The sequence below is a fragment of the Zonotrichia leucophrys genome, chromosome 3, assembly GCF_028769735.1.
Source record: "Zonotrichia leucophrys gambelii isolate GWCS_2022_RI chromosome 3, RI_Zleu_2.0, whole genome shotgun sequence".
In the NCBI taxonomy this organism is placed as follows: domain Eukaryota; kingdom Metazoa; phylum Chordata; class Aves; order Passeriformes; family Passerellidae; genus Zonotrichia; species Zonotrichia leucophrys.
Window position 1 is genome coordinate 48,331,868 of NC_088172.1, and position 14,717 is coordinate 48,346,584.

Below are 14,717 nucleotides of genomic sequence, written 5' to 3' on the forward strand. Positions count from 1 at the left end.
TCACCTAACCAAGCCCAGAGAGATTCAGCAAGTTTTTTTCTTTTTAAAAAACACTTACTACATTACTAAATATCAGCTTGTCCATTGCTCCCTCAAACCATGGCATGGCATGGTTCATACACTGAAGTACTGATTAAAAAGTCAGAGAATCATAGAATGGTCTGTGTTAAATATTGGCTAATTCCAACTCCCCTGCCATGGGCAGGGCCACCTTCCACTAGACCAGGTTGCTCAAAGCCACATCCAACCTGGCCTTGAGCACATCCAAGGATGGCGCATCCAACAGCTTCTCTGGGCAAGCTCTTCCAGTGCCTCACCACCCTCACAGGGAGGAGGAATTTTCCCCTAATACTTAATCTAAACCTACTCTTTCAAATTGAAGTCATTCTCCCTTGTCCTGTCACTTGTAAGAGGTCGCTCCTCTTCTTCCTTCTAGGCTCCCTTGAGATACTGGAAGGCCAATATTAGGTTATCTCTAAGATGCCTCTTCTCTAGGCTGAACAATCCAAATTCTCTCAGCTTTTTTCTCATAGGAGAGGTTCTCCCTCTCTTGGATCAGCTTGGTGGCCTGCTCTGGACTTGCTCAAAGAGACCGATGTCCTTTTTGTGCTGAGGACCCCAGAGCTGGATGCAGCTCTCCAGGTGGGGTCTCACCAGAGCAGATAGAAGGAAGGAATCCCCTCCCTCACCCTGCTGCAGCCCAGGATACAACTGGATTTCTGGGCTGAGTGCACATTGCTGGGTCATGTCCAGCCTCTCACCCACCAGCACTCCCAAGTCCTTCTAAGCAGGGCAGCCCTCAGTCTGTTCATCCCCCAAACTGTGTTGATAGCTGGTGCTGCCTCAAGCCAGATACAGCATCCTGCACCTGGAATTCTTAAACCACATGAGATTCCCTTGAGCTCACTTAAACTTGCCCAGATCCCTCTGGATGACATCCTGTTTTTCAAGTGTGTGCTTCTCTACTGTTCCTTAATGAGTCAATTAATTATGAAGATTTGGCCTGATCATGGGTAGTTACTATCACTTGGTTTATCCTTGCTGGTGTATCCTGGCATTGAGGTGTTCTTGCTAGAGACCAGTCCAGCAAGAGCTGTGTGTCCCGTTCATTTGCAGGCAGCAGGATTTCTCAAAGGCATACAAAGGTTAGGTTTCAGCCTATTTCTGATGTACCCTGTACTATGTGGCATGCTTTTAGTTAGTTGCCTGCTGCTCTTACACAGTTTACCTTCCATGCAGGAAATTCATGAATATTGAATATTGATTTGATACTAACAATTAATGCAAAGTCTTATAAAAAATTTTGTAAAGTAGATAGCCAATAGCTACATCATCTTTCTAATAGAGGGCAACAAGAATTCTGCTCTCACCTATGAAATGTAAATTAATCACCTTTTACTTACCTTTTTAATGTAATGATTTTTATCATTGGATTGATCTCCATGAATCCAGATTTTGACATCAATGCAATGCAAAAGGGTTAGAGAAGCATCTTGCAGATCCAGCTGGAAGCTTTTTACATTGGGGTAATGCCTATGCAGAATAAAACCAGCTTCACTGACAATCCAGTTTGTGTTCGATGTGGACAGGGAACTTAGAGAAGGAAAGGTTTTGGGTTGAACTGGATGTTGTCTTTGGAATGCTGAGCCAGCAGGATGGGTTCCTAGGGAACATTACTGCCAGCACAGGTAGAAGGGGTTAGAAAACTTTTCTGTCTTGATCCAAGTCCAGTGCTTCAAGAAGAGCAAGGTGGACACATTCCACCCATGCCTCTGTCAGCATCATACATTTCCTCAGGCACACATGATAACCTGGCTGCTCTCAAACAAGTTTTAAAGTATATATCTTAAAGAAAAAAAACTTCAAATTTTGTTTGTTGTCTTAACCTCCTAAACTAAGTGAAAGGACAAAGCACCATGCTTATTTTATTAATGTTGATTAAAGATGTGCTGGGGAGAATAGCAATATAGCCATGTAAATGTAGCAGAAATTGTGTATTGGTTTTTTAAGCTTTATTCCCACCTTGGCCTTCTCCTGCTCCATTTCCCAAATACCTGAAAATTGTTTTTACATTTTAAAGTGGAAAATGCCTACAATTTAAGTGATCACTGTAAACAGAGTAATTGTATGAAGGTTTTTAGAAATTTTTAGTTCTCATTCTATGCATTTTATGTCCTTGTTTTGAATTTTTCTTTTCTTTTGCAGGGAGCACTAGAGAAGAAGACACAGTTGGCTTTGCTTTCAGTTACACATACTGAGGAGATGCAAATTCTTCGTATGAAGTGATATACATTAACCACCAGAGCTGGAAGCAAAGTTTGAGACCAGTGAGTACAGAGGTGAGCCATTTCTACCTTTCTTTCTTGATTCAGTCTGACTTTGGCTCAGGTTAGGATAGTTTTGGATCTTTGCTGTGCTACCTACAATCTGCATTTTAAAACTTCTGTTAATCTCAAGCTAGTACAAATAAAGACTAGTTTGCTTTCAGCTATTCTTATGATGAGTTTGGACTCATGTCTGTTGAAGTTTTAAATTAATTGCCTGAGGAGACAAAAATAAAATCATTGTTAGAAAAAGACTATTTATCCAGCCCTCTGCTCAGGGCAAAAGCAGACTGATTTAGCTTTCTTTTCCTCATCAGCAGGCTGGTTTCTGCAGACGTTGCCAAATTTCCAAATACCTTGACTCAGGTTCATAAAAAACTTCTTACTTCTCCTGGGAGAGAAAACTGGAGGGCAAGAGTTTTATTAGACCGGCTGGAAAAGCCAGAAGGCTTTATAGCAAAGAGTTTCTCATTTCCCTTGGTTGTGGTTGTTGTCTTTTCCCCTCTTTTACGAGCACTCTGCAAGAGGAGGCACTTAGGTGCAGTGTAATCCTGGGCACTGATTCATAGCAGCTCCCACAAGTGGATACCTCAGCAATGGCATTTCTATACAGGTCTCCTCAGGTGTGGGGAAGAATTAATTCCCTTTCATTTGAATTAAATCTAATTTCAGGTTTTTTACTTTTCACTGAGTGTATCTGCTCTGATGCTGATGTTCTGTGAGGTGGAATAGCTTTTAACATATGTACTTTTAAGGATAAAGTACCATTTTAAAATGGTTGCTTATGCTTCATATATATCTTTGTTAAGGTATTTACAATTCTAGCTGTCTGTCCATCTGCCACACAGGACATAGTTTAAATGCTTTTTAGCATTAGATATTAGATACAGAGATCTAGATGTATAATATTTACATATTAGGAAAAAAATTCTTTATTGTGAGCATGTTGAAGCACTGGAATGGGTTGTTCAGAGACATGGTGGATGTCCATCCCTGGAAGTGTTGAAGGCCAGTTTAGATGGGGCTTTAAGCCAACTGATCTAGTGGCAGGCATCCCTGGCCATGACAGAGGTGTTGAAACTAGATGATCTTTAAGGTCCTCTCCAACCCAAACCATTCTATGGATCTGTGATCTTTGCTGTTTGCTCCTCAGCTGTTACCAATATCTGGGAGCACTCTCACTAAGGTAAAACCAGGAAGCTAAGTGCATTTCACATTTCCAGAACTCATTAAAAATTTTTATCTGAGTAATGCACTTCCCAGGTAGAAATTACCTTTCTGAGACCACCTAAGCCAAACCCTGACTCATAGGCAGGATCACCTTTTTCCTGTGGCAGACCTGAGAGGTGTCTGTCTAGCCTTCCAATTATGATGTTTATCAGTGCAATTCTTTTTTTATCTTCTCCTTTCTCCTTCTCCCTTTGGGTAGAATTAACTCTGATCCATCATCATTCCTCCTGTTAGAAAGCTTTGTTAGGTGTCTGATCTTGGAAGCAGCAGCTTAGGCCCATGACTGCTGTTCTGCACCTTATGTATTTATTTGACTGTGTGGGAGCCAACATGGCTGCTTTCGGAGGGGAGGAAGGCACTTCCTGGCCCCTACCTCTCACTGCCTTGTTTTCTGTCTTGATCTAGTTCAGAAAGCAGCTGGTGGATATAGATTTTCAGCCAGCTCTTCATTTTCTTGCAACAACTTGATTTTTGCAAGAAAATGAAGAGTATCCTTCCTGTGCAGCCTTCACAAAGCTCAATAGGCGTCCAGTATTCTAAATCTAGATGAACAGTCTCTACACTTTTTTTTCCCAATTGGACAGATGGATTCAGAGAGCATAATTGGCCTTTGGGTTTAGTTTCCCCCTCTTGTTTATAATGTTAAAATTAGCAGAACAAACACAAAACAGAAGGCGAGCAGGAGGAGGAACTTGGGGCCTTTGGGGGCATGTGTTGCTCTGCAGAAAGGGACAGCATCCCCATGCTCTACGCCCTGTGCAAACAGCCTCCTTAGCCAGTCAAGCCTATAAATGCACACAAAAGCCAAAAATGTATCAGTTAGAGGGTGCCAAATCTCTGCATCTTCTGGACAACCACAGAAACATCTGTCTTTCCCACAAATTAAGATTAGCTCGCAGTTACTCCGTCTAAGGAAAATGTCTCCAGAATTTTTCGACGCAGCAAAATATAGAACCCAAACCTGTTTTCACTGAAGTCAGTGGTAAGTTTCTAATGCAAACAGGAGAAGAAACCTTTCTTTTGAGAAGGAGGATGTTTTTTGGTGGAAAAAAAAATACCCATCTCTAAAACTTTTAAGCATTTTGATGAGCTTTTTTTACTTTGAACTGATGCAATACATTTTGTTCCTGCATATAAAACACTCCCATCCCCGCCCCCAGGCACTTACACACACATAAGACAGCTTGTATTAAAGCAAAGATAATTCTGTTGAAATGTGGAGCTTATAAATGAATATGTGCATATAAAGTGTACATAGGCTGAGGGATGAGATTCCTGCCTGCTGATTTGATAGTGAGTCTAAAGTAAGATTTCCAAGAGAAATCTTGGAAAATGCCATGGAAATGGAATTTTCCATCCAATGGCCATGGAAATGGCCATCATGAAAGTGTCTGGACATTACTCTTGAATTTTTTGAGTTGCTTGTCATGGTCATGGATGTTTTTGTCAAGTTTACAACCTAGAATGACAAGCACTCTTATTATGAAAGTGAAAGGAATATGACAAAAAGCAATTAAATTAAAATCCCTAAAATATCACCTATTGACATTGGTTCAATAACATCCAGGAATATTCCTTGAGAAGGAATAAAAAAAATGCAGAACCAGAAGATCAAGTGTTAAAAAAATGAAGCCACAGGTATATGATAGAAAATGTAGCCTGAAGGCTGTGATGCTGAAAGAGACTGACCCTTGGTATTAACTTTTGGTACAAAATCTGCTGAGCAGGAACTTCCAGTGTGAAACAACGAGACAAAGTAGAACTGGCTCTGCCACCAGGGAAGAAGACAAGCATTGCTGTGCTGTGTCCCCTCTGCCAGGATCCACACACTGAAAAGGCAGCTTGATGCTCAGTCTGGTTATTTAAGAGTTACTTTAACAGAATTATTTATACATTTGTGTTCTTAGGCTTTTATAAAAAAAGCTATGTTGAGGATACACTGTTACCAATACATATTATTTTACAAATCACTGACATTTTTTCAAAGACACTATGCAAGTCCTGCAGAAAAACAGTTGATATGACGGACAGATTTCTAGAATTTTTGAGAAAGTTGAACTCCAGACTACTGCAGATTTTTCTTCTAAACATCAGGAGAAAAGCAGTTGTCTGATGCTCCCACATGAGCACTGCAGTGCAGATTTGCAGCTGCCTGACATTCCTAGGCACCAACATTTTCAAATTAGGGCTCACTTCACCAAAGTTGGAGTATTCCAAACATAACTAAACAAATCTTTGCTTGGAGCACACAATACGAATCCAATGAATGAATACATGTGATTTCAGTTTTTGGTGATGACAGGTTTGTTACTATACCCATGAGAGTGTAGCCTGAAACTCAGACTTATATAAGCAATCTTTGGACATGTGGCTGTACCAGCTGAACTCAATAACCACAGACTATTTGTGGGGACTTCTGGAAGGAGCTGTAGTCAACACTTTCTGCAGGTGATACCATTTGGGATCCTTGCTTGATTTACAAGCACCTTGTAAATAGAAAGTTCTTCCCCAGTCCATGATTTCTTTATGATACAGCATTTTGAAGACAAGTGATGTTTTTATACATTACTCTATCAGGAAAATAAGCTTTTTTCTTTTTCTTCAATCAGCAGGAGAAAAACATCACCCTAGTGAGATCAACATTTTCTCCTGGTAGCATAACACTCTGGAGGTCACATATCTGGACCCATACTGGTTCTGCTTTAGAAACTCCTCAAGCAGTTTTAGTGCTTTAGAGCTCCTCAAGGAAAAAGTGAATTCAGCATCTTTCCCAGACCCTCTAGAAGCTGGAGAAGGCAGTCACAGTACACATCCATCTGTGGTCACAACCTCAGAAGGCTCATTTGATACCAATGCTGTTGTTGACCCCTTTCCAACCTAGATACACAATGTGTCATTTTCAGTAAGTAGTGCCATTTCACAGACTTTAAATCAAAATTGTTTAGGTTTTTGTTTAGCTTCATTCATCTCTCTCTATTCTTACAAGCTTGACATTGCAATAGCCAAAATCTCAGTTTTCAATTAAATAGAAGGTCTACATGTGATGGATTTTAGTTTGTGGGCGCTGTACTGCAATTTCATAGTACTAAGTATAGACCAGAGTCTGACTCCTCAGCATTTTCAGGAGCATCTGTGTTATTTTAGCACCATACTCTTGTTATCCCTGGTAGGATGTGAGGTTTCAGTCCAAACCCAGACTTCCCTGCAAATTACTAGTTTACTGCTCACAGCCTCTTGTCAGGGTTTCTCTGTGAAGTACGTCGCTGCTAGCTCAAGGGATATCCACAGTCACCTGTTTATTCTTCCAGAAAACCTGCATCTGGACTAATAATTTAAAACAAAAGTCTTTTGGGTTTTCCAGGTTACATCTGCAGGTCTTGGGCAGATCCTGCACTGTGTGTCACCAAACCTTGCTTTTACATCTGGTGGAAAATAAAGCTGTCAGTAGAGTGATTAGTGTGGAGCTTGTCCAGGTTGATCTGATCTTCTTTGAGGGAGAAGCCAGCCTAAGTAGGAATGCCACAGGATCTCAGACTCTACTGCTAGGCTGTTGCCTGAGTTTCAGGATGACACTCTGGGTTTGCTGATTTGCCTTGTTGGTTTGTTGGATTTTTAAAATAATGATTTTCCCCATCACTACCTCAGAAGCAGCACAGTTCAGAGGTGCAGTTGTCACATACGTGTTCTCATCCAAGATGATTCCCATGCAGCAGCCCAGACTAGCCCCAGTCCTGTGCCATCCTGTTAAGTCTTCTTCCTCCCCTTGCCCACAGCATCTTTCACGGAATAAACACTCAAGTTACCTTGGCACCCATTAAAAGCAAATCAGTACTATTAGCACCATAATGACTAATGGTCATTAGGCACCACTCAGCACAGTGGGAAGTATCCTGTAATGAGTATCCATGGAAAATTTTGCAACCCTGCATAAGCAGAAAGAACAAAATAAAAAACTCCTAAAAGGAGCTTGTGTTAGAACTGGGTTAAACAATTTTTAAACAATTTGTATTCTCCTTTCTCATTTTGATTTACAATCCCCATAAGTCTTTTTTTCTTCATCAGTCAGATAAAGGAAATTTTATCAGACAAATGGTTTCCTGGTAAAGCATTTGATAATGCTGTACTTTTTGCCTTCCTTAAAAGCTTTTGGTCTGATTTTGTTAAGGGCCTCATCAAAAGATCCTCTGTGTACCTACATGGCAAAACCTAATGAGGAAAGACACAGCACTTAGCTGAGGAACCTCCTCCCTTCTCCCTCTCGAAACAATTTCAGAAGACCAGCTCAAATTTGTGTCAAAGAAAAGAAAAGAAAAGAAAAGAAAAGAAAAGAAAAGAAAAGAAAAGAAAAGAAAAGAAAAGAAAAGAAAAGAAAAGAAAAGAAAAGAAAAGAAAAGAAAAGAAAAGAAAAGAAAAGAAAAGAAAAGAAAAGAAAAGAAAAGAAAAGAAAAGAAAAGAAAAGAAAAGAAAAGAAAAGTTGCCTGATGAAAATATTCAAGGTGTCCTTAGCATCAAAGGGCAGCAAGTCAGATTAGCATAAGATTTTACTACCTCTTCTATACCAGCCATAGTATTTTGTACACACCTTTCAAATTATATCAGTCTTGAAGAGTCATGTCCTTGCATTCCTTTGGGGATTGGAATCATTATATACAAGCAGAGAACACAGCTTGGGGCAGAGTTCTTGTTAGAAACATCCCAACAGAATGGAACAGGAGTATTGGAGATATGATTTTGGTGCAAAGGAATCATGTTGAAAAGCAGAAATTAACAAACTTTCATAGGGGACTTCTCATATTTCAACAGCACCTTCCTGGCAGAAGAGATGAGACATAAAAGTAATGACGAACAAAAAGTAATTAAAATACAACACCCTCTGACTTTGCAACCTCAAGGATGTTATCAAGCCAAACATATTTATGCCTTCTTGAAATTTTAAATATGATTTAATAAAATATCTGACTTGTAAAGTGTTTAAGTTTTTGAGACTGATGTACATTTGTCTCATAACAATTCATGCATAGCCAAACTGAATTATGGCTCTATATCTCAATTTCTTTATATTACTATAATGCCACTACTTTGGTCTTCTTAATCCTTTTGCAGCCCTTCCTAACGTGTCCTGGAGGGCTCCAGCCCTCTTTGCATTTTTACTCCAAATGTAGCCCTCTCAGAAAACAAGAAAGTAACTGGCAAGTCAATAAAAGTTCAGGGAATTGACCACTTCCCTAGAGTCATAGCCAAAATGACTCCACCAAACTACTGAATTCTCAGGAATCAAATGAAATACAACATGCAGAACAGCTTCTGTTTTTCCCCTCCCAAAGCCATAAAACAACAACGGCAAAGACGGTTTTTCTGGCTGTAGAGAAGGCCAGCTTCAGAAGACTATTCATAGAAGAGTAATTTCCAAAATTTGAGACATCTGTACAGTCAGCCACCATTTATTGCCCAGAACAATGTTGCATAGTGTTATTCAGTACAACCTTCCACAGTCACCTCCAGTTTCTCAGACCTACAGTTGTTACATTTGTTTCTGCCCTTCTCTGTAGCACGAGCTATAGAAAGATCCTTTTCTGTCTCCCCTCCTCATCCTGTCCTCTCCTCTCAAATATTTTTCTTACTTTCATTTAGTCTTGTGGTCTCTTTGTAACATTTCTGGGTTTTCAGAACTCTTCTAGTCTATGTGCATGACTTACAAAATATCCCTTTAGACTTTTTTTTCTTTTTTCTGGTAGAGCTGTGTTTGCAAATGGATGAATCATAAACCTCACAATTTTCTTTTTTTTTTTTTGAGAAATAATTTCTACCTAAAATTTAACTAGAGTGTTTATGGATATCTTATGTCCAAGGGGAAAGAAACTTGAAGTCAAACTTCTGTGGTCCTGGCAATGTTCAGAAGTAAATTTGGGACTGGGGGTGGGGAGAGGAGATGACAGGAGGGTTGTCTTGCAAGGAAATGCTTGGCTCACTGGACACTTGCCTTTTTTCAGGTGCAGTTCCATCATAAAATTAGGACTGCAGGGATTAAATAACAAAAAAATCTCACTCCAGTATCTGCTAGAATAAACGATCTGAATTTTTATCTTTACTGTGAGGAGAGTGATAAGATCAAGGCTATAACTGGTTGAGAAGTTCATGGAAGTTTCTGAATTGATGATGTCAAATTGCTCCATCACTGAATGCCTTTGACACTGAGTGAACAAAATGTTTGTTCCCAGCCTAGAACTACTGACTTGTACAGCAATCATGTAGCCAGCCTAACTGACCTTATTTGCAAAGAGTCGTCACAGTGGGGTGAGCACTGCCTTAAAGCAGAGTTGGTTCTGCCTGTACAGGCTGCCAGGGGAGCAGAGGAAAAGTTGCCAGTACAAAAGGCAAGATCTGGAAAAGTCACGCAGTGTTGTTATTTTAAAAAATTACTTCCTGTTTGGGTGAGTTGACACAAAGATCTAATTATGCTTATGAGAGAGATTCCTCTGCCCGAACCAAAGTGCAGATGAGACATGTGCCAAAGTCAATAGTACGGATTTTATTTAACAGTAAATATCAGGTGGAGAGAGATAGAGAAATAGAGGAGAAGAGAGGGTGAGAAACAGATTAAGTAGGAAGAGACACCCCACCCCCACGGATCCAGTGGCATTCTGTTGCTCCTCTTCACCCTGCTCCCAGTGGGGGCCCCAGGAAACATGGAGTTTAATGGATTATTATATGTTCAGGTGTATGCAGGAATGCCCAAGCACCTCCTCCCCAGCAGTTAACAGACCTCTGGTGGAAGGCCTCAGGAATGAGTCTGAGGGTCTTTGATGATTTATGACCCCTTCTAAGACATGAGAGCAGCCTCCTTTACAACTGAGCCAAAACTCCTCAAACACCCCAAAACCTCTCCTCCCCCTCAGCTGGTAGGAGAGTGAGTATACCTGGCCTTAGCAAATGAGCCTGTGGGCTATGGCCTCCCCCTGCCCCAAACAGACAGAGCTGATTTTCAGGACAGCTGCTGAATTGACTTTCCTTGTGAATACATTCTTCTCCCCCAGCTTTGTTTACTTCTCCTTGGACCTGAGATAATTGAAATTAATGATGCCCTGTTCTGTTGTGTGGCCACTCAGGTGCCCGATTGCCCTTTATCCAGGGATGCCACTGTGGGGCAGATGAACAACAGTGGCTCTGTGCTGCAGACATCTCCCCTCCCCTAGAGCTTCAAGCCTTGCAGTCCCTGCTTGGGAATTTACAGACTACTTTGTAAACTAACAGAAACAATACAAATCAGAGAAAAATGGTCTACTTCGCTTTTCTATTTGAAGTTCTTGGATTATTTTAAATAATTATTTGCTGAAGATATCAAAACTATGTCTGATACACGATAAGAAAGCCTCAATTTGTTTTTCTCATCTTACAAAGACAGTACAAATCTACTTTTTAATAAGCATTTCTGATCCCCTAAACTTCTTTAGCCTAGTTCTTCCTGACAACACAGTGGCTAATCTCCAAGACAATAGTAATTCTTTATCTAATTGAAGAAAAGCTGTTGGAGAACAGCGTATTAGGCAATGAGGCATCTCCCTATTTCAGTAATATCGTGGCAGAGAAGTTCTTGAAGACAAGATATGAAGGACCCGATTTTGGGGTTCCAGTTTCCTTTGCATTGAGAACATCTGTGTCTATGAGAGGGGAGAGAGGAGGGGGGAGAGGAGGTGGATGGAAGGCAGCAAACATGGTGCAGATGGCAAGGAGTGTATTTATCTACCCCCTCCCCAGTTTGCTGGCTGATGTCCTCCTGTAGAGGGGAAAACATCCTCTCCTTGTCCCTGCTTACCTTCTTTAGATAAAGGTCCATCCAGCCTGCAGGACTTGGGAGCAGCTGAAGTTGTTGCTGAGGAATTCCCTGTGGGTCTTGGAGTCCTTCCTTCTAAGATCAAACTTGGCAGCTACAGTGAGCTCCAGCAGCTTTCATGAGTAAAGGTGGGAAGGCAGATTATCATTTATACTGCCTAGATTATGCAGTGTGCTTACTCCTTCCCACCCTTATTATCTCTTCAGACTTCAAACTGTACTGCCAAAGACCAAACATTTTCTGCATAAATATTAAATAAAGGAAAAACACAATTACAACTCAGTCCAGGATGAATCTTGAAGTGGAAGGAGAGGTGAAATGGGCTGCTAGTGACTTCAAATTTTCTTTGTGTTTATTTTTAATTTTCCGCTTTTACAATTTTTCAAAATATGCAAGACATATTTTGAGATGTGACAGCAATAAAAAGAAAAAGCTTCAAAATTATTACTTTTATTGTGCTAACAAGCATTTTAATCTAGGTTATTTTTGTCTTAAATAAAAAAATATATTTTAGCAGCAGTAGCAAAGAAGTGCTGTGTTCATATACAGAGATATAACTATTAAAAAGTAGACATTTATACTGAGTATTTCTTCTTAGGATATTCTTGCAAATGCAGAATTATAGAATAGTTTGGATTGGAAGGATCCTTTAAAAGTAAACTAGTCCAGCCCTCTGAGATGCGCAGTGACATCTTCAACTAGACTAGGTTACTCAGTAATTAATAATTAGAGCCCAGTTCATCCTGGTCTTGAATGCTTCCAGGGCTGGGTCATCCACCACCGTTCTGGGCAACCTATGCCAGCATTTCACCACCCTTATTGTAAATAATTTCTTCCTTATATCTAATCTAAACCTACCCACTTTGCAGTTTAAAACCATTCCCCCTTGTCCTATCACTACACACCCTTGTAAAAAGTCCCTCTCCAGGTCTCTTGGAGGACTTCAAGTACAAGAAAGCCACAATTAGGTTTCCCTGAACTCTTCTCCAGGCTGAACAAACTCAGCTCTCTCAGACCTCAGAAAGGAGGTGCTCCAGCCATTTTGTGGCCCTCCTCTGCACCATACCCACAAGTGGGATGCATTCCCCTTCTTGAGTACTTTTCTGGTATTTGAAATAGTGATATACTTGGGATAGGAGCAAACCAAATCACTACAGCTGTGCTTAACACTAGACATTCAATATAGCCAACAGGAGAAGTTGAGAATGAGTTAAGAAGCAAGTTACAGCATCATTTGTTGTTCTCTGCCTCTAAAAGGTGAAGATTTTGCTAACTTTTCTGGTTATTCCTGGATTTGTGAAGTTCTTTATTATTATGCAAACACAACTCCCTTTATCATAGAAGGATATCATGTATCAGGATACAGAAAGCTAAGTAGATGCTTTGCTCTAAATGACCTGCATTCTTGAACTACAGAAACCCCTGTAGCATCAGGGGCCCCCTCAGAGACCCCTACAAGGACAAAGATGCCTGGAAGCTGATTGCTTTCAGGTATTTATTCTTGCAACACTTATATTGCAATAGCATCTAGAATGGCTCTGCAGGTGGGCACCTCATCAGAGCATAATTAGTCCTCACTCCACAACAGCTTTGGGTGAGAGCTCTGGACTTAATTGCAAACTGAAAGGGAAAGCTGTGTGGTACCCACTTAAGCACCACTTTGCACCCCAGGTACCCTAAGAAACAGAAAGTCATCAGCTGTTGATACCCAGCAGCAAGGAGATCACTGTACTTTCCTCTCTCACTGGTGCTCTTTACATCATCAATGAGGTTCAATCAGAATTAAAGAAAAGCCAAGCAAGTAAATTATTTCACATGAGATACTCAACAACACAGTGCTTGAAACATCCTAGGCCAGTGATAAACTATGAGGGTATTGGTTCAACTTCACTAACAGATCACATCATTCTCTCCCTCCCTCCCCCCACCTTTAGGCCCCTTACTCGTTTTTTTCATGGTTTCAAACTACTGATATCCAAAATCTAGCCCACCCCTCTGACACCAAACATATTTGCTGACAATACACACAATGTGCGGGTGTGTGACTTAAGAAAGCTCCTAGGTACGAAGTGAGCTTGGTATTAGTATTGCATACCCTGCTGATTACCAGAACAATTTAAAAGGGCGCAAGGAAAAAGAAAAGAAAAACCTTTAAAAAGCTGTGTGCCCCGGTGATTTTCAGCCCTTTGAAAAAGTAAGAAAGAACAGAAAAACACCCCTGGTGTGTGGTTAAGATAACTACAAAGGAACTATTCTTAGCAGGTTCCTTCAGTAAAATGAAGGGTGCTTTGATTGCATTTTTTGGCCTTCCTAATCTGACAGATATTGATGGATAATTCAGAACAGCCAAAATCTTTGTTCTAAAAACATTGACTCATACATGTTACACCCCGATGTGTTATTGGATTCTTAACAGATATCAAAACTTCCTTTAAAAACTTGAAAGTTGCATTTCATACATTTAAGAGTGTATGCATTTAGGGGAGGGAAATGATAGAGAGAAGCTCCATTAAGAGCAGCTTAGAAAGAAGTATTTATGCCCCCCAAAATGGACACTCTAAATACAACCCCTCCCAGCACTTTGTTTCTGCCTAATCAAGTTTGAAAATGAACAGCACCAAGATCCTTAATGTGCAATTAGGGCCTTGCAGGCTGGTCTCTCCAACAGGTACAGGAGCTTGTGTGTAAACACTCCAGCATTGACCTCCCCACCAGCCCCTGGGGTGACAGCAGCCACCACCATATCTGCCACAACATCCCTGTGACTTCCGAGAACTGGCCCATTGTCTCATCCAGAGGTAAAGAGCTCCAATACCCCACACCTCCATAGGATTCAAGGAAGAATTCTTTCATCTGAGAGCATGTGGGGGAGGCACCCCCACACCACAAACAGGGTTTTATTTCAATAAATCATGAATGAAAGAAAGCAAGGCACCTACGGGCACTCTCAGCAGCATTCTTCTCCCTCAGAGTGCCCCAACCACTAACACCAGAGAGCAGCTGAACAGGCACATGACTCTGAAAATAAAGAGACAATTCCATGTGGGAAATAAAGACATGCACACAAATCAGACACAGAAGAGCAGAGACCGCAGGTTGCAGCAGGGGTTTGGGAAATGCAATGCTGTGAAACTTGCAGAATTTCCAAGTTATTTGGTGTTGTTGCCCCAGCTTGATTCTCACCAGCTCCTCATAGTGGAAGCTTTTATGTACTGGCTATCCCACCATGCAGTCACTACACGACAAACTCAGTGAAGAGGGTATTCACCCCTTTACAAGGTAAACAATCAAACAAGATGGTAAATATGCCATCTCTTCCTAAGAATAATATT